Raw genomic sequence first — 27,701 nt, forward strand, 5'->3', positions numbered from 1 at the left:
AACAAATGACTATAAAACATTTACTGTTGAAGAAAAAATCAGCAATATATTGCCATTTCTAATAATGGACTTAAGAATGCATTCAGACAATATCCTGCTAGCATAAACTTGAGTCTTATGTGAACTTTCCAGACATTTTTTGTTTGCTAGAAGCAACCAAGACAGTTCTATCCTTGTATTCTATCCAATGGCTGCTGTCACAATGGTGACAGCATTTTGGTGTGGGTTAGTAAGAAAGAAGACCTATATCATTTGTAGGTGGCAAGATAACTTAGTAAACCAATAGCTGTCTGACAATGAAATAGGGAAAGGGGAATACAAAAGAATGAGGAAAGAAGAAGGATAAAAGGAAGAGGAAATAAGGACAGTAAAGTAAACCTTTGGTATCACAACCTTCTAGAAACAGAAGATCCACCAATCTGAAAGTAGCCTTGAAGGACTGCTATTATCAACATTTAAACTGAGGCCAAGCTTTATATAGGATGATAATCAAGATAGCTCCAATCAATTACTACAGGGAAGGAAAGCATCTAAATCTTTCATTTAAATAGAGCACAAACCTTGTATCAGAGTTTTAAGAAATGGTGTATCTCTTCTAAACAACTAACAGTTTAATAAAATGAATACCAGGAAGCTGAAGTTGGAATGTATTTTGTAGGGGGCAATGGAGGAAGAAAAGGTAAATATAAATGGAGGGAGAAAAGGTAAATAAATTAAATCATTATATTTAATATATATTATGTAAAAGTTGAACTACATTTCCAACATAGTGTCATGTGAATATCATTGAACTTTACAACTTGGTGTGGAGGAGTGGTAGTGTTAAGGGAGGTGGGGGAGGGAAGGGATAGTAGGAGAAAAACAAAAGAGGGGCTAACAATGCTCATCAAGAAATGTACTTACTTATATAACTGTAACCCCTCTGTACAGTATCTTTACAATAAAATAAAAAATTAAAAAAGTTGAACTACATAACTAGAAGTTAGACATGGGAGGAGGAAAGATAGGAGAATAATGGGTACCATTGATCAAGATTCATTGCACTCATATTCTGATTTCTGGAATTGAAACCCCTTTAATAATATATAAATATAATCACCAAAAGCTGATGTGAACCCATAGCTCATGTGGCCGAATGCCAGCCAATGAAAGTTTAAGTTCTTGAGTTCAAGCCCCAGTGCTGGCACAAAAATAAATAAATAAAATAAATAAACAGCTTCATATCAAAAATATAATAAATAAATAAAATTTTGTTTTTGGATGAGACAGATTCAAAATGTATTTACAATAGTCATTCTATTTTACTCTAAAAAGAAAAATAGAAGAAATTGTAACTTTTTGATGAGTTCATGTCAGAAAAAGATATATTTCATCCCTAACTGCCTAGGCAGCATACCAAATTTACCAGAAAGTTAGGGACAGCTAAAACTTCTTGGTCTTTGCATCTAGAAGAGAGTCATTCAGTAAGACATGAACATACATAAAGGCAGTAAGAAGTTTGCAAGAGAATTTGGCATGGAGGTGCATGGAAAGACAATACTTCAGCCCATCTCTACTGTCTTCATCATCCTTACAGAATTTGGTCTCAGTTTAAATGGTGAAAATATCAGTCCTTGAAGCTACTTTCGGATTGGTGGATCTTCTTTCTGTTTCTAGAAGGTTGTAATACCAAAGGTTTACTTTCCTGTCCTTACTTCTTCATCCTTTTATCCTTCTTACTTCCTCATTCTTTTGTTCCCCCCTTTCCCCATTTCACTATCAGGCAGCTTTGGTTTATTAACTTATCCTGCCACCTACAAATGGTATAGGCCTACTTTCCCACACCAAAATGGAGAACAGACTGGGGGTAATCTGAGAGAAAACTCATTAGTGTGGCAGTCATAGAGTGGGATCTCTTTACCTTCTTTTTAACATAAACAACCAAATTATGTTCCCACAAGTGCCATATACATATGCACATCTCAAGAGTGCATACAATGAAAGGAACCTGAAGACTACAGAGCAAGCACTTCTGATATTAGAACAAAATAGTTGGAGACCAGAGGCCTTCTAAGTGAATACTGGTTATGAATACTTTGTGAGGAGAGAGGCTGTTCAGAAGTCAAAAGGGACATCTAATGCTTTGAAATAAGTTGCAAGTATTTTATTCATGCGTGACAAATGACTACACAAATTAGGAATATAAAATTACAATGGCTTTATTTCCTCATGGAATAACTCAATTATGGGAGATGAGTTAAAAGGCTGATGCCAAAATATTTGGTCTGAAGCAAGCCTCTTCATCATGGCTTTTATATGCATAGCTCTAGATGTCTAGAGTGAATTGACAAAGGAATGGACTTAAAGATGTTGACCCAGGGGACTTACGTGACCACACTTCAGCTTGACAGTTTTGCATAGCTGCCTAGAGCTCCTAGACTAAGAGCTCTAGCATTGAAGATGGAAACTCTGTAGCATTTTTATGAATGAGATTTTGAGGCTACAAAGCATCATCTCTTTGTCAAAGCAATCACAACCGTGGGAAGATTATAAGACAAGGCTTACTTTTAATGGAAAAATGTTCAAATAATACCTGGTTATATTTTTGTACTGTTTCATGGTGTGATATGACAAAGATGACTGTGATAGGTCTAACTATAATAAACACTGACATGAATCATAAATTCCTTTAGTAATATCTCCAGTTGTTAAGTATTAGTTCTCATTCAGAAGAAGTTAACGAAAAGGAAAATGAAAAGTTGCCAAAACATGTAGTTTTTGTTAAATAATGTTTTCCTCTCAGGGCTTGTGTAGGAAGCTGAGATCTAATATCATTTTTACTATCAGAGATGGTGACGAGAAAATGAAACTTTTAGAAGGAGTGAGAGGAGGGTAGAATTTTAGCTTAGAGTGACTTTTAAGAAGCTATTAACTCAGGATGTCTTGCCTAAAGAGTTGATATTTCTGCAAGTGAAAATCAAGCATATATGTTTTTAGCATGCTGGTCTTGGAACTTACATTTTGCCCTGTCTTTCCAAATCTTCTACAATAAACAAGCAAGTTTTAAATCTTATAGTAAGAAAAAGTAGATTGGCATAGCTATTTAAAGAGAATGAGTGATGAATGGGACAAGGGAATCGATTTAATTAGTCAGAATAAATCATTCAACCTAGTCAAGATTTCTTTTATTATTTGCTTGAGTGAGCTTGGTCTCTCCATTGTTAGGCTGCTGAACTATGCAAGTTTTTTGAAGTAGTGATTTGGACCTATAGCAAGGTCCATTTAAGTGCTTAGGAAAAGGCTTGAATATAACCTGACACGTTAAATTTTTAGAGTTGTTATTAGCTAGAGCAAAGAATTTGAAATGAAATGTTTCAAATGTGCTATGAGGGAAAGTTAAAGTAGGAAGCTCTAGGAGGAAGAGTGACATAAGGAGATGATGTAGGAATTCAGGAGACAAAATGAAAAAGATAGAGAAGCAGAGGCACAGAGAAATGAACTAGAGTTGGAGAGTACCAGAGATGACTGTCAATCTTGCTTTATACCAAGGTAGATAGCATTTGTTTGGGGTCTCCATGGCTTTCTAGTTTCTTGATTTTTGCATTAAGCATAGAAAAGAAAGTAGCCTGAATACTTATTCTGATGTAATAATTATTCACCAAATTAATATACCCTGTTAAAAAATTGAAGTTTTTTGAGTTTGTATTCTTTTTGCCAAAAATAGTATTAAGACTTGTAACTTCATATGCAAAGTAAGATGTGGAACATTGTAGATGAAGACATAGATAACTCATATGAGTAAGACAACTCCTAATGGAGACCTCAAATGGAGAACATAATTATGATACAGCCAATATCTATAAGTTTGTGGATAACTGGAAAGGTTCATTCAACACCAATCTAGAGACTTGAGGAATACCTGTTATCAAACACACTAAAATAATTAAAATGCCTGCTAGTATGGATTTTATGTCTTAATACAGAGAGATGGAAAGATAGAAGCAAATTACAGGACATCTTAGAAGGATAAAAATTAGAAAGAGATGGATATGATTAAGTATATAATAAACCTTGTATGGTGTCACAGGCTTATAAATCCAGCAATTAGGAAGTTGAGGTGGTAGCATCATGAGTTTGATATTGGCCTGAGCTGTATAGTAACACTTTGTTTCAAGATAGTAGTAGTAGTAATAGAATGAAAGAATGTAGGAAGAATTGCAATTTTAAGTTATATGGTTGGACATGGAGAAGGTGATTGGTGTATAGGAAGACTTGATAGAGGTGAAGAAATTAACTATGAAGCTCTTAAAATACACTGGGACATGTTAAATGATACAGGTCTCTAGGCATTCACACAGAGTGAGATAAGGAAGCTAGTCTTAGAAGAAGAACACAAAAATGCAATAGCTATGTGCATCTGATCATATAAAATAATATTTACCAAAATGAACCCCAGGAAATGGAAGCAAGATATACTTTGTTCCTGTTTTTGTTTTCTTTTCCTTTTATCTCACTTGTTTATCTGTCTTTGAGAGGGTAAGGTGGAGGCCAGGCAGAGAAATGGTGGGACAAAGGGTGAACAAATATAAAAGTGATATTCACTAGACACTATGTTGAAAACAAACTATACAACTGTGGGTGGGGATAGGAGGGGAAACAGAGAGAACCAGGGAAGGGTGACATAATTTAAAAAGAAATGAACATTTATCTGACTTATATAGCTGTAAACTCTCTGTAATACCACCTTTACAATAATACAAAAAAATCATAAAAAGAAGGTTCCAAAAGATAAACCAGTCACTGGGGTTCCTAGCGGGGAGAATCTAGCTGGTGAATGTGATGAATATCAAGAAGATAATTGCACTTTGATGACAAAGAATCGGGGAGAAAGAGTTAAGCTACAAAGTTAGAGATGTAATAAAGTGACATACTAAATGACTCATTGGCTGCTGTGTGAGGAATAATAAGAAACAAACAAGTTCCAGTGGGTCATGCCTATCTACTCAGGATGCACAGATCTGAGGATTATGAGTTGAAGCCAGCCCAGGCAGGAAAGATCAAAATGAGACTTCTATCTCCAATAAAATACCCAGAAACCTGGAAGTACAGGTGGGGCTCACATGGTAGAACACTAGCCTTGAGCAAAAAGAAGCTAAAGAACAATGCCCAGACCTTGAATTCAAGTCCTAGAACCACCATCAAAACAAAACAAACAAAAAAGTAGGTTGTTCAACTAGGAGAATATAGCAAAACCCACTCTAAAAGATAATGGTGGATAAGACCAAACAACAGTAATGTTATTGAAAAAATGATATGTATATGTATATAGTAAAATTTGTTTTGCACTCAGAGCCTCATACTTGCTAAGCAGATTCTCTACCACATAACCCAAGCTCTTTACACTTATTTGCTTTCCTTATTTTTAGTAGTAGATTCTCATATTTTTGTCCAGGCAAACCTTTACTTCAGTTCTAGTGTTTGGACTTCTTGAAAGTCTAGGGTGACAGGCATATCAGTGTGCCCAGCTTTTTAGTGGTTGTGATGTCTTAGGAACTTTTTGTCAGGGCTAGCCTTGAAACTGTTCCTTCTGATTTCTGCTTCCTGAATAGGTAGTATTATAGGCATGAGCCACTGTGCTTGGCCCAGAAAAGGGATTTTATTCTGGATAAAATTTGAAGGTAGAGCCCAAAGGATTTACGGGTAGATTGGACAAGTTTTTGTGTGACAAAAAAGGCTCCTAGCCGGGCGCTGGTGGCTCACGCCTGTAATCCTAGCTACTCAGGAGGCTGAGATCTGAGCATCACAGTTCAGAGTCAGGTGGGGCAGGAAAGTCCGTGAGACTCTTATCTCCAATAAACCACTAGAAAACAGGAAGTGGCACTGTAGCTCAAGTGGTAGAGCGCTGGCCTTGAGGTGAAGAGCGCAGGGACGGAGCCCAAGCCCAGAGTTCAAGCCCCATGACCGACAAAAAAAAGGCTCCTACAAGATTTTGTTCTTAATAAATGCAAGAATGATGTTTTCACTCTTGATCTAGAGAAGAAAAACTTAAGAGGAGGATCATATATTCAATTTTGGACACATTATATTGAAAATAAGTCTAGAGCATTTTGAAAGATATATTAAGCAGCCATTTGGTAACATGTCTGGGATACTGATGACAAAACAGGAGCAATAAATCAGTTTGTGAGTCATCAAGAAATACATGATATTTAAAGCTACAAAGTTGGAAAGTTTACCAAATAAATGAATGCAGGTAAAGAAGAAAAGTGACAAAGATTGAATACTGGGCCCCGGCCAATGGTAGGTTGATTGTAGAAGAGAATTCTGTATACCCAAGTATGGAGAACTTACTATAAAGGAGATTGTTTTGAGAGGAGAAAGCTGAATGACTGAAATGATATTTTAATGAGTTCTAAAAGTATGAGGTATCTTGAATGTGTACAATTAGGGAGAGGGTTACAACATAGTAAAAGAAATAGAATGAGAAATATATGAAGCAGGATAAGCTAGTCTTTTATCTTTTGCCAGATAATTCTGTATATCAAGGCTTAGGAGTAAATGACATAGCTAATGTAGGCTCCATGCTGTGGAGAAGCATGGTGTACTGTTACCCAGAGCAGCATGGTGATATGGTACAAGTGTTGGGGTCTCTGGGAGACTAACTTGGCAGCACTGAGTTGAGTAGTTTTGAAGGAGCTGGGTTTAGTTTTAGACAATTGAATTAGAGAATAAAAAACTCTAAATTAAAGTGCTAAATAAACAGCTCTAAAAGTCAACATAATTAATTGAAATCCCTTTGAGCAACTACATAAAATTAATTTATAAAAACAAGTAGTTCATGCTTATAAATATAGCTACTGAGAAGACTTAGAGGATAATGTTTTGAAACCATCCAAAGCAGACTGTGAGATTCTTATCTATAAGTGATTACCAAAAATTCGGAAGTGAAGCTGTGGCTCCAGTGGCAGAGCCAAGAAATTAAGGGATAGAACCCAGGTTCTAAGTTCAAGCCCCAGTACTGGCACAAGTGCCAACACAAATTGTTCATGTAAATACTCTTTGTCTCTGTCCACAGAGTTGCTTAACATATACGTGGGAATTTAGTACTTCTGTTTTTGAAATTTCTTTTCATTTATTATCATTGTTATTTGACCATGCTTGGACAAAACTAAATATAATAAATCCCATAGAAAGGAAGCCTTATGTATATCTATACATATATATATATCCACTTTCTCTTATTGTTTTTCTGGAGAAGCCCTGACTAATATACTTTTGAAAGAATCAGGGAGATTTATCTAACAGTTGTAATCAAAGGAAAAGTGATTCTCATGGAATGTGGACTTGTACTGGGTGATAATTTTTCATACCTATATTAAGGTGACATCTTTCTATATCAAAATAACATGGGTGAGGAGTAGACAGGAGAGGGATGGGTGAAAATGTTGAGAAGGATGTCATTGATCAAGATATATTGTATTTATAAACTGCTTTGTTACATGGCAACTCCTTTGTACAACTAATTAAAGATAACAATAAAATAAAAAGGAAGTGTGATAAAAGCAAAAAAAGAGAGAACTAGTAGTATCTCACTGTGTAATTGCACAAAGCTTGCACCTTAAATGCAGGCTCTACTCCCCCAGCTTTAGCTATTGATTTCCATCATGTTGTATTGTGCAATGCTGAAATATAGTATGTGTTACTTTCATTCTGTGTGTAGTTTATACAGATCCTGCTGTTAACAGAGGGATTGGCTTCTCTCTAGTTCCCCTGATATCTGTTGTTTTGGACTGCAATCTCTTTCCTATTGGTATTAGAGTCTGATAGCACACAGAATTGTGTTGAATCCTACCTTATTTATGTTCTGTGTATTCTCTTACTAATTCTACAAATAAGCATCATTAATTCAAGAGGCCATCTATTTTTGATTTTTAGTACATACCTGGTGCCCCAGTACCTGCAATAGTGCTTAGCATATTGGAAATACACAACAAATATTTGCTGGATTAAATGGTTGCTTGAATCTTTTTTTTTTTTTTTTTTTTTTGGGTCTGGTCGTGGGGCCTGAACTCTGGGCCTGGGCGCTGTCCCTCAGCTCTTCAGCTCAAGGCTAGCGCTCTACCGCTTGAGCCACAGCGCCACTTCTGGCTTTTTTCTTTTTGCTTATGTGGTGCTGAGGAATCGAACCCAGGGCCTCATGCATGCAAGGCAAGCACTCTACCACTGAGCCACCTTCCCAGCCCGGTTGCTTGAATCTTATGACTGCATTCTCCCCCACTCTTCCTCTCTTCATTTGTTGATGTCTATCTATAAACATATCCAGAAAAAAGAGTGCTGGCTTCTAGGAGCTAGGGAGGATTAATGCTTAATGAAAGTATGGAGTATTAGCTTTATAGGTTGAGAAAGTTTCGTATTTGTTATCCAAGGATGTATTAAACTTAACATAAGTGAGCTGTACCTTACAAATGGTAGTGTACAAATGGGTGCTGGAAGCTCTGTAATTTAAGCTACTCTGGAGGATATAATCCAGAGGGTTGTGGTTCAAAACTAAATAAATCCAAGAGACTCCATCTCCAATTAATTAGCACAATGCTAGACTGGAGGCATGACTCATTTGGTAGAGATCAAGAAGAGCAAGCCTCTCAACTATTTATAAGGGCAGAAACAAGTACTGTAAAGTTAACACATGGTATTCTTTACCCACACCACTAATTAAAAAAAAGAGTTAAAGAAGAGAAGTAATTTTAACTATACCTCTGGGAAGTAAAGAATGTAGAATGTAGCCTTTGAGATTTTGTTGTGATCTCAAAGTAAACAGAACACACAGATAATCAGAAATGAAGATGGAAAAGCAATTTCATTGATGCAGACTTGTTGGTGGGACACATAAATAACCCCACAGCCTGGAAGTTAGTGAAAGAGACCAGAAAAAATAAAAGGGGGAGAATATAGAGATTAGAAGAGAGAATACGTATCTTTGGTAGAGTGAGGAAAAGGTACAAGCAAGAAATCAGAAAAAGTTAGAAAAAAAAGTAGGAGAAAAATGAGAGAAGGGGTAACAAGTTTGACAAGAAATGTATTTATCACCTTGCTTATGTAACTGTAACCCCTCTGTATATCACCTTGACAGTATAAAAATAAGAAATCAGAAAAAAGCAATTGTAGTTTATCAGAGCGAATCAGTAAGGGTCAGAGTCAAGCATCCATAATTAAAATCATTCTCTATTGGAATGTTAATGGTCTCAAAGGAGAATTGAAAGCATATATCAGATTTGATGACTTAATTGCATTAAACTTCAAAAAAGCTATTTGTTATATAGCAAGAATTACAAATAAAATATGGTTGGGCATGGTAGTACATGACTGTGATATAATCTATTTGGGAGAAATAGGTGGGAGGATTGTGATCTGAGGAGAGCTGTGGACAAAAATGCAAGATCTTAGTTGAAAGTAACAAGAGTTGAAAATGTGGTTCAAGTGGTAGAGCACCTGGCTCACAAGGATGAGGCCCTGAGTCCAAACCTAGTACTGAAAAGTGAAAGAGAGAGAGAGGGAGAAAAAGAAGGAGGGAGAGAGAGAGAGATGCAAAGGACCAAAGAAAAGAAAGAAAGAAAGAAAAACTTGGATCTTTCAATTTGATTGTAAATAATGCTGTATATATGTATGGTGAAAACACTCCTGGTGAATTCCAGACAATCTCCTAGTGATTGCTACCTTTTTATTTAAATCTGTACTGAAGTATCTGAACTACTTTAGACCTTTTTGACTTTGGGGTCTATAAATTCTTTTGTCTCAAGAAAGCCTATTTCTCTGAATCTCAATCAATTGTCTGCTTCAGTCAATTTACAGAACAGCAGCAGAGGAGTCCATCTGAATAGATGTCAGCAGTGTACAAGAGTTAATTAAGGAAAGTATTGATGTAAACATGATTTGTTTCTGAAGCTTATCAACCCAAATGGATAATTGTCCAAGGTCTGGCAAAATAGCAGACTCAACACATCTATTTCCTGGTGTGCCAACTTGTATTCATTTTTGAAATACTGTTCATAAGACTTGGTTTGATTCAATACTTGTAAATTGACTTCGTGGCATTGTTCATAAACTTTTTTAAAATACATTTTTTATTGTGAAAATACCGTAAGAGGGGTTACAATTACATGAGCAAGGTAATGAATACAGTTCTTACCAAGCATTGCTGCTTCCTCCTTTGTTTTTCCCCTATCTGCCATTCCATCTTCACGACTACACTCCCCGCTCCCGCTCCCCTCCCCCCCACCAAAGTTGTAAAGTTCATTTTTCGACATAGCATCTTGTACATCTCATTGTTGCAATGGGTCCACCTGTATCCCTATTTAAACAATTTGTTTTTCCTTTCCCCTCCCCAAGTTATACCAACATCAAATACAGTGAAAACAGAGATTACACCGTGGTGGAGGGACATACAAAACAACAATAAAAAAAATCACCTTATAAATACTTTAGAAACAATAACAAGGAAGAAAAAACCACTTGTGTCCTTATCTTGGGGTTCATTTTGCCTAACATCATTTTATCTGACCTTTTCTAATTCTCTGGAATCCCAGCTACTCGGAAGGCTGAGCCCGGGTCCAGGAGTTCTGAGCTGCAGGGTCCAGGATTTCTGGGCTACAGTGAGCTATGCTGATCGGGTGTCCAGACCAAGTTCGACATCAATATGGTGACCTCCTGGGAGCGGGGGAACACCAGGTTGCCTAACAAGGGGTGAACTGGCCCAGCTCGGAAACCTAGCAGGTCAAAACTCCCGTGTTGGTCATAAACTTTTTTATTATCCAAAATACTCAGAGGTGGAGAAGGATAGTATACTTTACTCAACTTGTAGTGAGTTATCAGACCACATGTGGACAACTCAATATTTATAAGGTAGCCTATTGTGAATCTGCCTGCAGGGAGAAGAAAACATCATTTTAGATTTTTAAATATGCTAACATTTATATTTTTCTGTCCATTCCAGTAGCTAAATGTAAGCACATATTTATTGCTCAGGATTTCATTTCTTAGTTATTATCCTTTCCTAATCACGTCTGGAAAACATGTCATAATGTTAAATGAAGATGTTAGAAAGAAATTTAAATGCCTAGACGTAATCAGGAAGCTAAGGAATTGTTGTTCTTTAGCCAAGCAGTGAAAAATTCTTTGCAAATCACGACTAAACATGAGCAATCTCAGAGCAATGGTTCCCGTTAGCTGACATATTCAGGTTTTTTAAAAGTTTATATTTTTTGCTATGAGCTCAATAAGAATTTCATATGATTTATGTCAAGAAAAATAGTCTCATCCAAACTTAGTGTAGCAGAAATTTGAAGTGTTGCTATTTTTTTACGATTATTATAGTAAATGAATGACAGAAATAATAGATGCTGCCATGGCTGTTATTCTGTTGCTTTTGGGATTGAGAAAATTCTCTTTTATAATTGGGCTATTTTAGCTAAACAATTTGCATATAAAGGTTCATACAAGAGTCTTCTAGAAATATGTTCAGAAATTATTTGATTTATTATTAATGAGAATTTCTTTGCTAAGTTATAGATAGTTGATGTGAATTGTCATCACTATCCTTAGTTTTTCTCTTCATAAATAAGCACTGAAAATTAATGGGAACAGAAAAAGTATTTTTGGCTCTCAAAAAACAAAAATATCTATGTCTGGGCACTGGTGGTTTGTGTTGGTAATCTTAGCTACTCAGGAGGCTGAGATATGTGGAGAGTGATTTGAAGTAAGCAGGGGCAGAAAAGTCCCTGATAATTTTGTCTCCATTAACCAGCAAAAAGCTAGAGTGGAATCAACTCCAAATGGATCAAAGACAACAAAGTAAAAGCAGACACCCTGAAAACATTACAGGATGGAATAGGAGAAACTCTTTGCAGAGGCTGAAATTTTCTTAATAGTGACCCAGAAACACAACAAATCAAAGAAAGGTTGGACAAATGGGATTGCATGAAATTGCCAAGCTTTTTTATGGCAAAGGACATAGCTAGCAAGATCAATAGAGAGCCCATGGATCGGGAGAAGATCTTCACTATCCATACAATGGACAAGGGTCTCATACCTAAAATATACTTAAACTCAAAAAATTAAATCCCCCAACAACTAATCCTCAAAGAAACAACTGCCCAATTAATAAGTGGGCTAAAGACTTAGAGACTTCTCTGAAGAAGAAATAAGAATGGCCAATAGACACATGAAGAAATGTTCAACTTCTCTAGCCGTAAGAGAAATGTAAATCAAAACAACATTGAGATTACACCTCAACCCAGTTAGAATGGCTATAATCAAGAAATCTAATAACAACAGATGCCAGAGTGGATGTGGCCAAAAGGGAATCCTACTGTATTGTTGGTGGGAGTGTAAACTTCTTCATCCACTTTGGAAAGCAGTATGTAGGTTCCTCAAAAGACTACACATAGAGCTCCCCTTTGACCCAGCAATCCTACTTTTGAGCATTTACCCAAATGATCACAAAACAAGGCCATACTAAGGCTACAAGCACAGCTATGTTTATTGCAGCATTATTTACCATAGCTAAGATATGAAACCAACCCAGATGTCCCTCAGTAGATGAATGGATCAAGAAAATGTGATACACACACACACACACACACACACACACACACACACACACACACACGAATTCTATGCCTCCATCAGAAAGAATGACACCAACCTTATTTGTTAGGAAATGGAAAGACTTGGAAACATTTTTATTAAGTGAAGTAATCCAGAACCAAAGAAACACAGGTCCCATGGTCTCCCTTATTTGCAATAACTAGTATACGCCTAGGATAATCTTACCAGACAAGTAGAAAAGGTCGAAAGCTATGCACATATGACCATATAAGATGGTACTAAGGGAAATGAACCCCAAGATAGAGACACAAGATGTTTTATCTTTGTTGTTGTTGTTTTTAATGTACTTGTAATGTACTATGTGGTTTCTTTTGTTTCTTTCATATGTTCTTCCCCCATGGTATAATCCCTGTTTTCACTGTATTTGATTCTGGTGCCCTGCATCTTGTATATACATTTTTCTAATTTGGGGAGGGGAAGGGTAAAACAAAATGCTAAAAACAAGGATACAGGCTAACCTATTTTAATAATGAGATGTACAAGACACCCTGTTAAAAAACAATCTTTACAACTTCAGATGTGGAGTGGGGAAGCAGGGGGCAGGGTGCGGAGGTGGGGAGGGACGGGATGTCTGGGGAAAAACAAAGGAAGGGAACAATACTCAAGAGGAAATGTACTCAATATCTTACTCATGTAATTGTGACCCCTATATACAATATCTTTACAATAAAAAAATAACAAAAATATAGCTAGAAGTAGAGGCTTGACTTGAGTGCTACAGTGCCAGGCTTGGGTGAAAATGCATCTTGTCCCTGAATTCAAGGTCTAGTATCTGCATCAAAACAACAAAAATCTATGGATATGTGGCATTTATGAGAATTTACACTAAATCTATGAATATATGTTTTATTTATGAGAATTTGTATTAAATAATATTTTACAAGTTGCAATTTGAATAGCTATTCCTTTATGTATTAACTTTATATAATTAAATGAGATAATCAGCTTAAAAAGAAAACAGGGTTACTTTGGCTCCCATTCTAGAGGCTTCAGGTCATATTTTATTAACCCCACTGCCCTTTGGGCCTGTACCGACAAAATCATTCACCTCCTGGCTGACAGAGAAGAGACCAGGGCCTCACATCCTCTTTGAAAGTTCTTCCACTAGGTCCTGAATTATTTTTTAAAATAATATTATTATCTTGAAGTAGTTGTAAAAAGGAGTTGTCATACAACAAAGCAGTTTATGAATTCAATGAATCTTGTTCAGTGTCACCTCTTTCTACATATTCGCCCATCCCTCCCTTACCCCCCCTTCCCTTACTCTTAATTGAATATACATTGCATTTGTGATAGTACTCTCCCCTCTCTCCTCTTCATCAGTCTGCCCTTTCCCCTTGACCCCACCCCACCCCTTTTAAGTACCTGCTTCCCGGTGTTCATTTTGTTGAGGCTTGACTTTGCCATTCTGAGAAATCACACTATTTGGGTTCTCTGTTGAATCCACCATATTTCAGTTAATACAATTGTATATACTTACTTATCACCCAGTGTTTTTACTTCTAAGTTTATAAGCTAAATCTAGCTTCTTCTATTTGTAATATTAGGGTTTCACACTTTTGGTGAGCACTCATTCACTTGAATTATGCCCTAGCAAGGACCCAACTTGCTATTTGGAAGTTCTACTACTTCCAAATAGATCTTGTGATCAAGTCTTTGGAGGACATTCTATATTCAAACTGTAGCACTATCTAAGCCATGACACTGTTCTGATCAGTCTAATTGCTGGAAGATGGACTTCTAGAATCAAATTGGACTTGGTGTCTAATTACTGGAAGAAATGTTTATTTAGACTAGAAGCCTAAGAACTGGAATAAATTATTATTTATATAATAGAAAATAACATAGCCTATATCCTTACTCAACTGCAGAATCTAAAGAAGATAATCTAATGGAAATTGAGAGTAGAATGATGGGTAACAGGTGCTAAGGAGAATAGCAGGGATGAGGTTGGTCAATAAGTACAAATTGTAGCTGTATAAGAAAAAGATGTTCTAGTGCACTGATGCATAGTAAGGTGACTATAGATAATGTCCTGTATGTTCCAAAATCTAGGTTAAAAATTCTGAATGCTTTTAATAATGAATAAAGGATAAGTATTAGATAAGCTAGATACATTTAATCAAACATTTAATCAAACATTTAATTGAACATTTAATTTAATGTTGTACCATGTATGCATACATATATCAAAGCATCATATTAACCTCATTCCAATGTATATTTTCTTTTGTTCTTTTTTTTTGCCAGTCTTTGGGTCTAAACTCTGGGCCTGGGCACTATCCCTTAGTTCTTCAGCTCAAGGCTAGCAGTCTACCATTTGAGCCACAATGCCACTTCCAGCTTTTTCTGCTTATGTGGTGCTGAGGAATCGATCCCAGGGCCTCATGAATGCAAGGCAAGCACTCTAACATTGAGTCACCTTCCCAGCCCCCAATGGATATTTTTAATTTTGTCTATCAGCGAAAAGAAATTTAATAATAAATAAGTGTATATATATATACACTTACTACATACATGTACTTACATACATACATACAAAAATGGAATAGTTCTTGTGCAAAGTTAAAACACTGGCCTTTAAGGACTGACAGTAACTCCCAGTCAGTTCCCAAGTACTTTGGACACTGTCCCTACAGAAACAAGGAGCTGAACTCTGTGGACAACATGAATGAGTAATCAGTGCGTTCTTCCCTAGAACCAATAGAAAAGAGTTCAGCCTGGCTAATGTCATGGTTTTGCTATTGCATGATACCCAGTGACATAAAATTTAATATTCTTGAATCTTTTATATGAAAATAGAATAGTCACCAACAGTAGAAAAAAAGGGGTTATGACAGAATTCCAAAAGAGAAAGAAATGCACATTGTCTCTGGAATACACAAGTAAACCATTGCAGGCATTTTCACATGGAAAATGACTTTGAAAATTGTGGCAAATTTTAGTGACTATACTGAAAAAAGAATGACAAATACATCTTTTTATTATTTATTTGAATGAATATAAGTGATATGGCTAGAGGCTCAAGTAGCCGAGTACCTGCTGGCAAGTTCAAATCTGAGTGAGAGACAGAGAGAGACAGAGACAGAGACAGAAACAGACACAGAATAAATGTGTGTGTGTGTGTGTGTGTGTGTGTGTGTGTGTGTGTGTGAAGTACTACTTCATCCTTGATTGGCATACTTGTTTGGGGCTAACGTTCTACTACTTGAATCATATCTCTAGCCCAAAATAATAATATTTTTAAAACCTTGATTTGAGTAGGAGGAATTATTATATTGTGCTGGAGAAAATGTACTGAAAACCAAAGAAAGAAACAAGAATTTAAATATTGATTCTATTACTTGCTAGGTATGAAAATCTTTTTTACTCCTCCACCTTCCCCAGTTTCCTAATACAGAAATTAATATATTTTTCATATTTTGTTTAGAGCATTGACTAGGGAACTAGGTGAAAAATTCTCATTCTCAGATGGGTTCACTTTATAAGCTGTAGAATGCTTAGTACGATGCAATACTAAGTACTAACAAAGTATCTTAAAGTCCAGAAGGCAATCCTGGGAAACTTCTTTTTATGCTCTCAGAACATACCCGTGAGACTGTAAATATTATAGTGTTTCACACCAGGAAATTACTACCTAAGGAATTGCTACCTAAGTTGTCTTTCTTTGGAGGATACTTGGTCTCCAATAGAGACTTCCAGGAACTCTTGCACTGTATTGCAAGCACAGTCACCCAGAGCCCTTGCCCAGTCATTTCTCATGCTACTGCACGCACAGCTCCATCATGATCATTGCCTCGACCAAGGCTTCTGATCAGATAAATGAAATCACATGGTAAAAGAATGTCTGTAGAGAATTAGATGTTCATAGAAGCATTATAAACAGGTTGCCAGTGTACTTTTTTGCAAGATCAAAGCATTCTAGCTTCAATACACACAGAAAAAGATTCTGCTATTGCCACAACTACTATCACTATTACCACGTACCCTGATATATAGGTATATGTATATATGTATATATGTTACATATATATGTATATATGTTAAGAACTCACCCTAGAAGACACTATTGTCAGAGCTTGCTTGAGAGTCACCATTGTTCCCAAATAGCATGTTGATCTGGGTAATTTATATCTAAAATCTCTTTCCAAAGGACTCCAAGAAATATGATATTTAGGCTTTTGGCCTCTCTACATAGTAATGAGTTGAAGTAGAGGAAAGCAAGTTCAGTTAACTCCCACAGTCCATATAGCCAAAACTATATAGAAAACCTTTTCTTTTTTTCTCAGCAGCTGTGAGGTATCTCCCCCTCAACGTTCATCTCCTATAGCAGATGTCCTTCTTGATGCATGAGTAAATACCTGATTGGTGGCATCAGGTCACACCTGTGGAGTGTGACCTGCTACAATTTCCTTATCTACTGAGTGAAAATCCCTATCCATCCGATATGCAATTCTGAGAAAGCATACTAGTTTATTGGAACTGAGGATAAGATATATTTAATTAATTAATAGAAGAATAAAAAGATTCACTTATGATTGAAGAAGTAGGGTCCACAGACTTTTATTGTAATTCTTCAAGTTAGTGAAGAAGCAGATTTATCCAAGTCTGTCATTTTTATAAGGTAATTTAATTGTGTCCATGACACTGACAGAATCCCTACCTCCAGCTGAGGATAAATTGTTATATACATTATTGCCATTTGAGAAGGGGTCATTAATAAAATGCAGGAAGTTGTGGGCACTTGACACTCGGCACTGGACACGCTTTTGAGCCTACCTACTCTGGAGGCTGAGTTCTGAGGATTGAGATTCAAGTTCAGCCTGGGCAGGAAAGTCTGTGAGACTCTTGTCTCCAATTAGCTACCAAAATTTGAAAGTGTAGCTATAGGTCTAGTCTTGAGTAAAAAAGCTCAGTGACCATACCCAGACTCTGATCTCAATACCTAGGATGGACAGCAAAAAATGCAGGAAGAGACCCCAAAATATTGAAAGTACTACTGATATCTCCTGGAGAGTTAAAGATATACAACTGTTACCCCTCTCCATTCACTGCAGGCCAGAGGCCCTGCTTCTTCAGCATTCCTCTGGCCACTTGTAAACAAGCATGGAAGGAATGCTCGGGGTTAACTAAAAAAAATATTAGACTTTTGAAGTGAAGTGCATCTTAGAAACTCTTACCTTTCTTGTTGAGATTTTCTTACAGGTCCCCTACAATCTGAAACTACCTAATGGATATTCCTTCATTTATTTTCTCTCCAAAAAAAATCAGAATTGCATTTCTGCCCAAAGCTCTTTCATGTTTACCTCTACTTTCTCTTTTAGTCCTTGAAGATGTTTTCCCAACAAATGTCTGAAAATTCTAATTTTCATCTTGGTGTCTGCTTTTCAGATGACCTGAATAGCTAGAATGGCTTCAAGGATTGCAATTATAAATTGTTTTGAAGATGGTAAGCATGGGATTTCTATCTCCCCTAAGAGAAGAAGTTGGAGAAAATGATTGAATCTAGAAAAGTAAAGTTAGTTCAAAAAGAATATTTAAATAGAAGTCATATAGATGCTAAAAATGGAATGATATTCAAAGATGAGATGAAATGTACTTCTTAGCATTATTTGAGATTAGAGTATCCTCTAGATGAATAGCAAATCCTAAATCTCTGAGCATTCTCTATGACAGAGGGGACCTTCTTTTTGACAGTCATGAAACTGGGTTGTTAAACTCTAGATACAAAGTTGCACCACCATGCTAATTTTACTCCAATTTACCATCTCTTGGTGTCACTGATCAACATTTATTGTATATGTTCATAAGTACATGCAATTGAGTTTCAAATATGGAAATGAATTAACAGAAATATGGAAAGTACTTGAGCTTACTGTTGATATTTCTGTAAATAAGAGCAAGTTAAAAATCCATGTTCCAGCAATGCTTGATAAGAAATGTACTCATTATCTTGCCCATGTAATTGTAACCCCTCTGTACAGTATGTTCACAAAAAATTAAAATCAAAATTAAAAAAATCCATGTTCCACTATTTTTCTTCAGAAGTCACATAATTTTGAGTTTACTGAGAATGTAATTATTTCTAGAGTACTGAGCAACTCATATTTTCACAAAAATACCAATAGTATATGTGAGAAATATTTATAATAATGATATATTTTAGATAGTTACTTAGTAATTCAATTATATTATTAATTTGTAATGTTTTTCATTAGATATAGATGATATTATAGGTTTTTTCCTTTGTCCTTTACTTTTTCTTTCTTTCTGTGTGTATGTGTGTGCGCACGCGTGTGCACTAGGGTTTGAAATCAAGGCCTGGGAACTGTCCCTGAGTGATAATTTTGTTTTTGGTTTTGTTTTTGTTTTTTTTGGCTCAAGACCCTTGCTCTGCCACCTGAGCCACAGCCCCACTTCCAATTTTTTGGTGGTTAATTGAATGTAAAACTTTCAGTTGCTTTCCTGCCCAGACTGGCTTCAAATCATAAGCCTTAGTTCTCAGCCTCCTGAGTAGCTAGGATTACAAGCATGAGCCACCAGTGCCAGACTATAGGTTTGCTTTTTATTTTTAAGTCAAATGTAAATGTAATATATTTTTAGAGGTAATCTTTAGTTTGAGTTTTTCCTGGTCCCTTAGCTCATGTTGAAGTTCACCCTGGGTTCGTAACTGATTGCAAAGGCAATTTCCCTTCATTCTAAGTTTTATGAACTCATAGAAGCCTAAGCTTTAATATCTATTTTCTTAGCAGAGCTACATTTGGATAAGTGTATTAAATCTGATTCTTCTCTGAAAGCAAATATCACTGCATTTCTTTTCCCAGTTTGGTAATAAAACTTTAAATCAAAGTCTCTGCATAAAAGACTTTTGCTTTGTGGTTAAAGAGAAAATCTGCTTTTCTGTTTACTCAACACTGATAGTGATGGGATAAATAAGACATCAGCCAAAGGGTGAGTGTGTCTTTTCCTGTTTCTCTCTGCAGGTTATGTTTCCCATTGAGATAGATATGGTAGTCACAGCAAGAAGACATCTTGATTAAGTATGAAGTTTCCTCACTCCAGAGTACTTAGGTCAAGACACTATTTTTGGTATTCCTAGCCTAAGCACTCTTGCTTTCTTGACGATCTAAAGTTGACATAATTGAGTTTCAATTAACATGGGAAACACATTGGGGTGCGTGCGTGCGTGTGTGTGTGTGTGTGTGTGTGTGTGTGTGCGCGCGCACGCGTGTGTGTGTGTGTGTGTGTGTGTGTGTGTGTCTATGTTCATGAATAATGGCTATACTAAAAGTAAGATAAGGAAAATAGCTAGAATGGCTATTGAAATTATGGCAGAACAATAGCTAAAGAGAGATTATAAGTGTTTTCCTTCTTAAAAAAGTATTAAAAGCACCTGCCTTTGGTGACTCATGCCTGTAATCCTAGCTAATCAGGAAGCTGAGTTCTGAGGATCTCAGTTCGAGACCAGCCTAGGCAGAAAAGTCTGTGAGACTCCTATTTCCAATAAAATACTCAGAAAAAGGTTGAAGTGGCACTGTGGTTCAAGTGGTAGAGCAATAGCTTTGTACACAAAGAGGTTCAAGGACAGAATCCAGGCCTTGAGCTCAAGCCCCAGGACTGGCAAAAAGTTAGAAAGAAAGAAAGGAAGGAAGGAAGGAAGGAAGGAAGGAAGGAAGAAAGAAAGAAAGAAAGAAAGAAAGAAAGAAAGAAAGAAAGAAAGAAAGAAAGAACGCATTAAAAGCAAAGACTGAGATATGGTCCATTAGTTGCCATAACTTATTAAATAAAGTTCATACATTAGCCATTTATATATGTAAAATAATAACCTGATTAATTTCCCTATTAAGTATATACATAGGCATTATTCTTTTTTTTAATTTAATTTAATTTTATTTGTGAACATACTGTACAGAGGGATTACAATTACATGGGCAGGATAATGCGTACATTTCTTACCAAGCATTGCAGCCTCCTCCTTTGGTTTACCCTTCACATCCCTTCCCAGCCTCCTCCCTCCTCCCCAATCCCAATCCTTCTCCTTCCCCCCCCCTCCCCTCCCACCGACGTTGTAAAGCTCGTTTTGGACATGACAACTTGTACTTCTCATTGTTGCAACAGGTCCACCTGTATCCTTAAACAACTGGTTTTTCCCCATCTCCTCCACAAGTTATACTGATATCAAATATAGTGAAAGCAGGGGTTATACTGTGGGGGAGGGACATACAAAGCAACAAAGAGATAATCTTATAAATGCGTTAGAAACACTACATAGGCATTATTCTTGCTGATATATATTGGAACCAAACCCATATATTTTACTTCCAAATGTTTTGTGATTTCTATACAGTTATTAGCAGTCATGTATAGCTAGTGAGCACACTGTTCAGATAGGTTGATAGACATTAAAACAAATGACTTTTCTTTTGCTGCAGCTGGCATATGCCTTAAAGCCAACATCCTAATCCTTTTACTCATATAAACCATCCAGCATTTTTTACTTCTAGAATCTTCAGTTCCTGATGTCATTCATATGTTGGTAATGAGTAGCAAAGGAAAGCATATTGTTAATTCTGACATAGTAAATGGATGCTGACCTTTAGGCAATGCTCTTCCATTTGAATCTTGGTTGCTTTCTGACCACCTATATGATCATGATTGATCTATGTCACTTTTTGTACTCGCAGTCTCCACAACTGGCATGCTACTCTCAGTTAATCTCCAGCACTGATTCTAGTACCAGAAACGGTAATTTTTTAACTGAATTATTATTATTGTTTTCATGTATTTATAGAAAGCAGAATGGGATTTCTACCTATTCTGCTTGCTAAGATTACCATATTTGACTCAATTGAACCTGCTGATTAAGGGAAAGATATTTTACAAAGTAGGACAGTTTTTCCCAGGTCTAGAATATGTCTACATATCAGAGGCTGATGAAATGCTTTCTTTGATTCAAGAAGCTGTAGTTGTTTTCTTTCTTCTCTGATATTCTATTTTCTTCCTCAAGGCATGAGTGTGAAGTGAATGAAATATTAAGATCTCTTTTAGCATAATGATTTTATACTTGATGACTCTCTAGCAAAAAATAGATGAGATTATTTCCTGATTTCCACTCTTATCTCTGTTTCTCATTGAAAACCAATATTTTCTTTCCCAGATGACCATATTCATTGTTGGAAAAATAATTAAAGCATCCCAAATGTCCCTGCTGTCCTGGCCTCTTAAGAATGTGCCACTAAAACTTATTTCTTGCACACTAAACAATCATTTCTGACTATATTGTGAATATATTAGATTTAGCATGAGTACTTCCCAATGCTAAGTAATTAGCCTTGTAAATGGCTAACAAAATCATCCTTTCTGTTGCAAATACATAGTGTGATTAGAAATATATTTCTTTGCTGTTATAATCATATATTATTTTTAGTTAAGAAAAGCTTCATTTTTTTCTGTCTTGGAAACATAGATATAAGTATTGCCCAGTTATTATTTCTTTACTGCTTGTGTTTTCAAATTATATGCATATGCTCCACAGGGTAACTAGATCATCTCTAGAGTTAAAGTAAGGAAGTATTTATTTTCCTGTAGGGTTACAAGAACAATTTAAGACAGTGGGACAATTAAGCAATTATATAACATTTTTAAAAGGGTCCAGTATTTCCCATCCTTGGATTGGAACATACCATTGAGACATAACATAGTATGTTTTCCTAGCCACCTAGTCGGGCTTGTTTCCTTACATACCTCCATAAAATTACATCTAATTTTATTTAAAAAATACATTGTTCTGAATGTCTAATATTTACATTTAATTTTGAAAATATAACCAGGGATTGATTTTGTTTTATTTATAAAGCATTAAAATAAAACTATTTAAAAAATACAACAGGTGAAATCAATTATCATCTCCAAATCACATCTTGCAAATAATGACTATACAATTATTGTTATATATTTAGAATGAAAAAACAAAATGGAAGGTGGAGGATCTGTCACAAAATAAAAAAAGGAAATGTCTTGAATTTTTAAGATACAAAAGAAGGCAAATAAAAAAATAGATGAATTAATACAACTTATCTCTATACTTAAGGCCCAAGTAAGGTTTAAAATACTATTCACTGGCAACAAAAATGCAAAATTAGCCAAATAAAAATTGTGATTCTCCTGTCTGCTGACTTTTGCCTCCCTACCAATATAGTTAATGAGAAAACTGAAGGAAATGAAAATAATAATGTACACAAAACAGATCACAATTTTCTAATAATTTTTAATATGGACTACAGTTTTTATTTAGTTGCATTTTTTTCTCACCTTCCTGAAGGTTAGTCACTGTGTTGTATTTATCTTTGAGAAAACAACTAACCTCTGATAGGAATTCTAAATGGAAAATGATATTATGATACTTTTCTTATCTATAGTTCTTAATAGTATCAGAAAATAGAAAACAACATAATTTCCTGCTCTCAGAGGAGGTAGAGAAATAAAGAAATAAGCCAAATGAATGAGTTACTTAGCACAAATAGAGAATCTCTTCTAAATAAATAGCCTATTAAGAAGTTGGCAGTCTTATAAAGAGAAATCAAAGTACTGATGAAGTTACCTGTTTAATTTCTTTTTCATTTCCCTATGTAGATATATGTCTTTGGAGAATTACAGATATTTCTTGTGCTTATTTAATAGTAAAATTAGAGAACAAGATTAAATAACCTCAAAACTCTCATTCAGTGCAGGTACTCCAAAATTGTAAACTTCAGACTTACTTATTTCAGGCTTAGAAAGACGGGCACTATCTGTTTAAGGATTTTCCATGGATTGTATAATCGTACAAACAACCCCATGAAACAGATACTTTTAATAGCTGGGTTTTATGAATAAACTAAGGGTTAGAGACTTAAGTATCTTGCACAATGTCCCATGTTTAAGGAGCAGGAGAGTATAAAATCAAACAGTCTGACTCAGTCTATTGGTTTAAATAATTTACTTTACATGTTCCCTCCCACATCTTCACAAGTCAATCAAGGCTTGGAAAATCTGAAGTTTGTGAAATCCACATCCTCCTTGGCCTTATTTTTGCCGCAAAGATGGTGATTTGCCCATCAGTGTGGCTTGTGCTACAGTGACTCCTTCCTCCTCTTCAGTTAATGTGTTTTGTCCGTGCTCACCCTTCAGCTGTCACCAGAAGGGGCATCATCCAATATCTCTACTGAGTATTTTCCAAAGGCTGCCCATTCAGTTATTGAACACGTATCAGAAGAGGTTCATAGAAATTATAAATGAGCAGTCAAGGGAGAATCTTCTGTGGCAAAATTATAGGAATGTCTCCTCAGGTCAAAGTCAAAGTAAGGGTGAATTAACTCCCAAAGCAATTTCAAAAAGGTGAAATTCAATGATATTGCAGTTGTTGGACCAGGTGTTAAAATGTTATTGGGTGTTAATTTAATTTTCATCCTGTCAACACTCATCTGAACTGTAACAGCTGCTAAACACGGTTCCACAAGAGCAAACCATCCTCACAGAAGAAGCAGATGCCTAATCAATAGGGCCAATAGAAATGTATGGCTCAGCCAAGCAACCCATACAAGGGGGAATGAGTCCCACTGGGCCCTAACCTGAATGGAGCAGAACTTTAATGATAGACTATTCAAGCAGAAAGAACAGAAGACTGAAAGTCCTGCATTGGCATCCAAGGCACTTTATTTTGTACTTTTTTTTTATTTGACATGACCTTGTACTGGACAGTGCTTTTACCCTTTGAGTTTAAAGAGGCATTGTAGATGCTGTTTTAAGATTGTTACTTTTACTGCTATTATGGTTTCACAGGTCTTACAGAGATCACAATAAAAACCCCAACTTTTTCTTAACAACATTTATTTTAATGTTGATTCCAGGATTGAAGGAAACAATAATGACAATATACTAGAGTTAAGAGCAGCCCTCCCTTATAACCTATTTTGGATACTAATAGATATTTTACAACTAGACAAGAGGATTTTTGGATATGAGCAATTTCTTGACTACCATAATTGTTAGTATAATTGGATATACGAACTTCCCCATTGCACCTTTACCAGCAAAATAGTAGATTACTTTGTTTAAGCAAAACGTAATTTTACCTAGAATTGTAGTTCGGCTCTATACTCTCTTGAGTTTCATTATAACAGGTATTTAATGATTTTTCTTTGAGTTAATAAGTCTCATCTCAAATACCTCTTTTGTTGTTGCACCTGAGACTTATTTATGAAATCTTCTGGATGCTGGTGCCAGGAGTTCTGCAAATCACGGAAAGTTCAGATATCCTGAGCTTCACTATTACTAGATTTGGGAAGTTTTCTTAAATAAATGAGAACAAGTGTATATTCAAAGGAGCAGGATGCAAATTTTGCTTGAATGTTGAAATAATACATATTTCAAACAAGTGGACAATGAGATAGGCTCTGTTTGCTGGTACATAAGCACATGACATATTTTCACATTTGGAATACTGTGGCTTATTGATATTTTTTTCTTGTTGTGGTTGAATGCTAACAAAACCAAACCAAACTAAAGTAACAGCAAGAGCAACAACGAAAACGTCCCCTGTCTTGAAGTTAGAATTTCAGTGTTTACATTTTTTCGCTTCTGCTTGCTACTTACTCCCAGAGGAAGTAAAATATTCAGCAAGTACATAGTGGAAGTTATTTTAACTTGTTTTGGGCCAATAATCCTATGACTCTATTGAAAAGGAAGGTGATTCTGAAGAAGGTAAAGTAAGTCACAGAAAATAAAGAACAGGCCTTTTCATATTTGAAGATAAATTCTTGTTGGAAAGAATTTACAAGACTATCCAATGTTCATGGAGGATTTTGTGAAATGAAATTCTTACCCCAAAACAAATATGTCAATTTGGCAAATTAGAAGAACTGAATATTAGCCTTTAAAGAGAACAGTGATTTTGAGATGACTATTTGAAGTTCCTATTGAAAAAATAAAAGTAAGATTTAAAACATCATTTATCTTAGCATTTGATTGAAACTTGGGACAAGAACCACTATGTTTATCCTGATTGTTCACTAAATCAGACCTACTTTGTGTTAGATATTTTCAAATTCATTGCAGGATTATAATATTAGAAATTTTCCTTTTCCTGTTTGTATTTTCTTGTATTCCTTCTTCCCCCACCAGTTTTTGCCTACTAATATGAAATTAATGTAGATAGAACCATTTGTTGAATGGATTTCCAGCAACTTCAGTTAGGACATACGTACTTACAGGTTAAATTGGGGAAGTGTGTTAATACATTATCAGAGTCCTTTATAACCTGTTTTCTTATGGCTGTGAATTAATTTCATTATAAGATTCATACAAACAGAAAATAGTTTAATGAATGCTATTATTTCCTTAATTAGGTTCTTACTAAGTAAGATTAACTACATTCTGAAGTTTTTAAATGGAAAACTGATGTAGCCATTTAGAACTCTAGAAATATTATTTCTTTGTTTTATCACCATTTTGTTTGTGTGTGTATGTATGTGTGTGTCTTCCCTGATTCATCACCAACAGTTTATATTTGACCAATTTCATAAAATTTTAATGAAATTATCAACCTTAGACAATGTATAATTAAAAAAATAATAAAACTAAGAGAGAAATTAATGAATCCTATTTTCTATTACATCTAGATGGCTTTCTAGGGGAGAAAGTATTTTATACATATTTATTGTTGCTTAAGGAAGGACTTCTGTACATAATTGAACAATATTAGCTGTCACTTTACCTTGACAGTGTTGTATAGTAATTAGAGTGGTTGCTTCAAATGAGAGAATGAAGTAAGTAAAAAAAAAAAGAAAAAATGGGATGATATGTTCTGCAAATACATATATGACCTAGTTGGGTCTTAAATTATTAACCAAAGAACTTAGCTTGGTGGTGGATACCAATTTTTAAGCATTCACCTATTTTCATAAAAATTTTCCTTGGGATTTGGGGTTTACTGTAAATTTTCTGATATAACATTATAATTTGACTCCACTACTGTCTTCACACAAATACTTATCAACTTTCTTCCACAGAGACTCAGAGAGTTCAAATAAAAATACATTTACTATTAAATTTTAGAGTGGCTCATCTTTCTTCTAGAATAAAAGTTTCCACTTTCCTAATCTGTGCAGTGAATTATTTAGTGTTCAGGTTCCTCAGTGCACCCAGTTCTTCTGAAATTACCTGGTACAATATGAGTTGAATTAGATAGAAATACTTATGCAATCCTTCATATTTATTTAAAAAATCTTACCCACGTTTGCTAGTTGGAGGAAATCAACACCAAGAGATTAAGATTTGCTCATGATCTCTTAAAACCCGAGAATCATCATTTACTGAGTTTTATTCAAATGCTCTTTTTAAGGTAATACTATAATCCTTCATCTTGAATGTAGCCTATGGTAAATGAAAACCAAAAGCTAAGATATACACCTGACTACAAGCCTAGAATTTTAAAATGTTGAATCTTACACTAATCCTGTTACTAATAAGTTTAGAATGTTGGTTATACAAGTATGAATGCAAATGATCTCTGGGAAAGATATTGTCTTTTTTTTAATAAGTTTTTTATTGTGAAAATACTGCACAGAGGGGTTACAGTTACAAGATCAAGTTAATGAGTACATTTCTTATCCAGCATTGTTGCCTCCTTATTTTTCCCCTACCATCCGTTCCCTCCCACCTCCTCAACTACACCCCCCCACAAACACCTAAATTGTAAAGTTCATTTTTCGACATAGCGTCTTGTACATCTCATTGTTGCAATGGGTCAATCTGTATCCCTATTTAAACATTTTCCCTTCCCCTCCCCAAATTATACCAACATCAAATAAAGTGAAAACAGGGGTTATATCATGGGGAGGGACATACAAAGCAACAAAAAAATCACATGGTACCTTATAAATACATTAGAAACAATAGCAAGGAAGAAAAATCTGATATTACTGTAAAGTTGTTTAAAGTATATTTTTAAAAGATGCAATATAGTCAGGCACCAGTGGCTCACACTTGTAATCCTAGCTACTAAGGAGGCTGAGATCGAG

The sequence above is a fragment of the Dipodomys merriami genome, unplaced genomic scaffold, assembly GCF_024711535.1.
Source record: "Dipodomys merriami isolate MVZ:Mamm:240054 unplaced genomic scaffold, mDipMer1.0.p SCAF_1, whole genome shotgun sequence".
NCBI lineage: Eukaryota > Metazoa > Chordata > Mammalia > Rodentia > Heteromyidae > Dipodomys > Dipodomys merriami.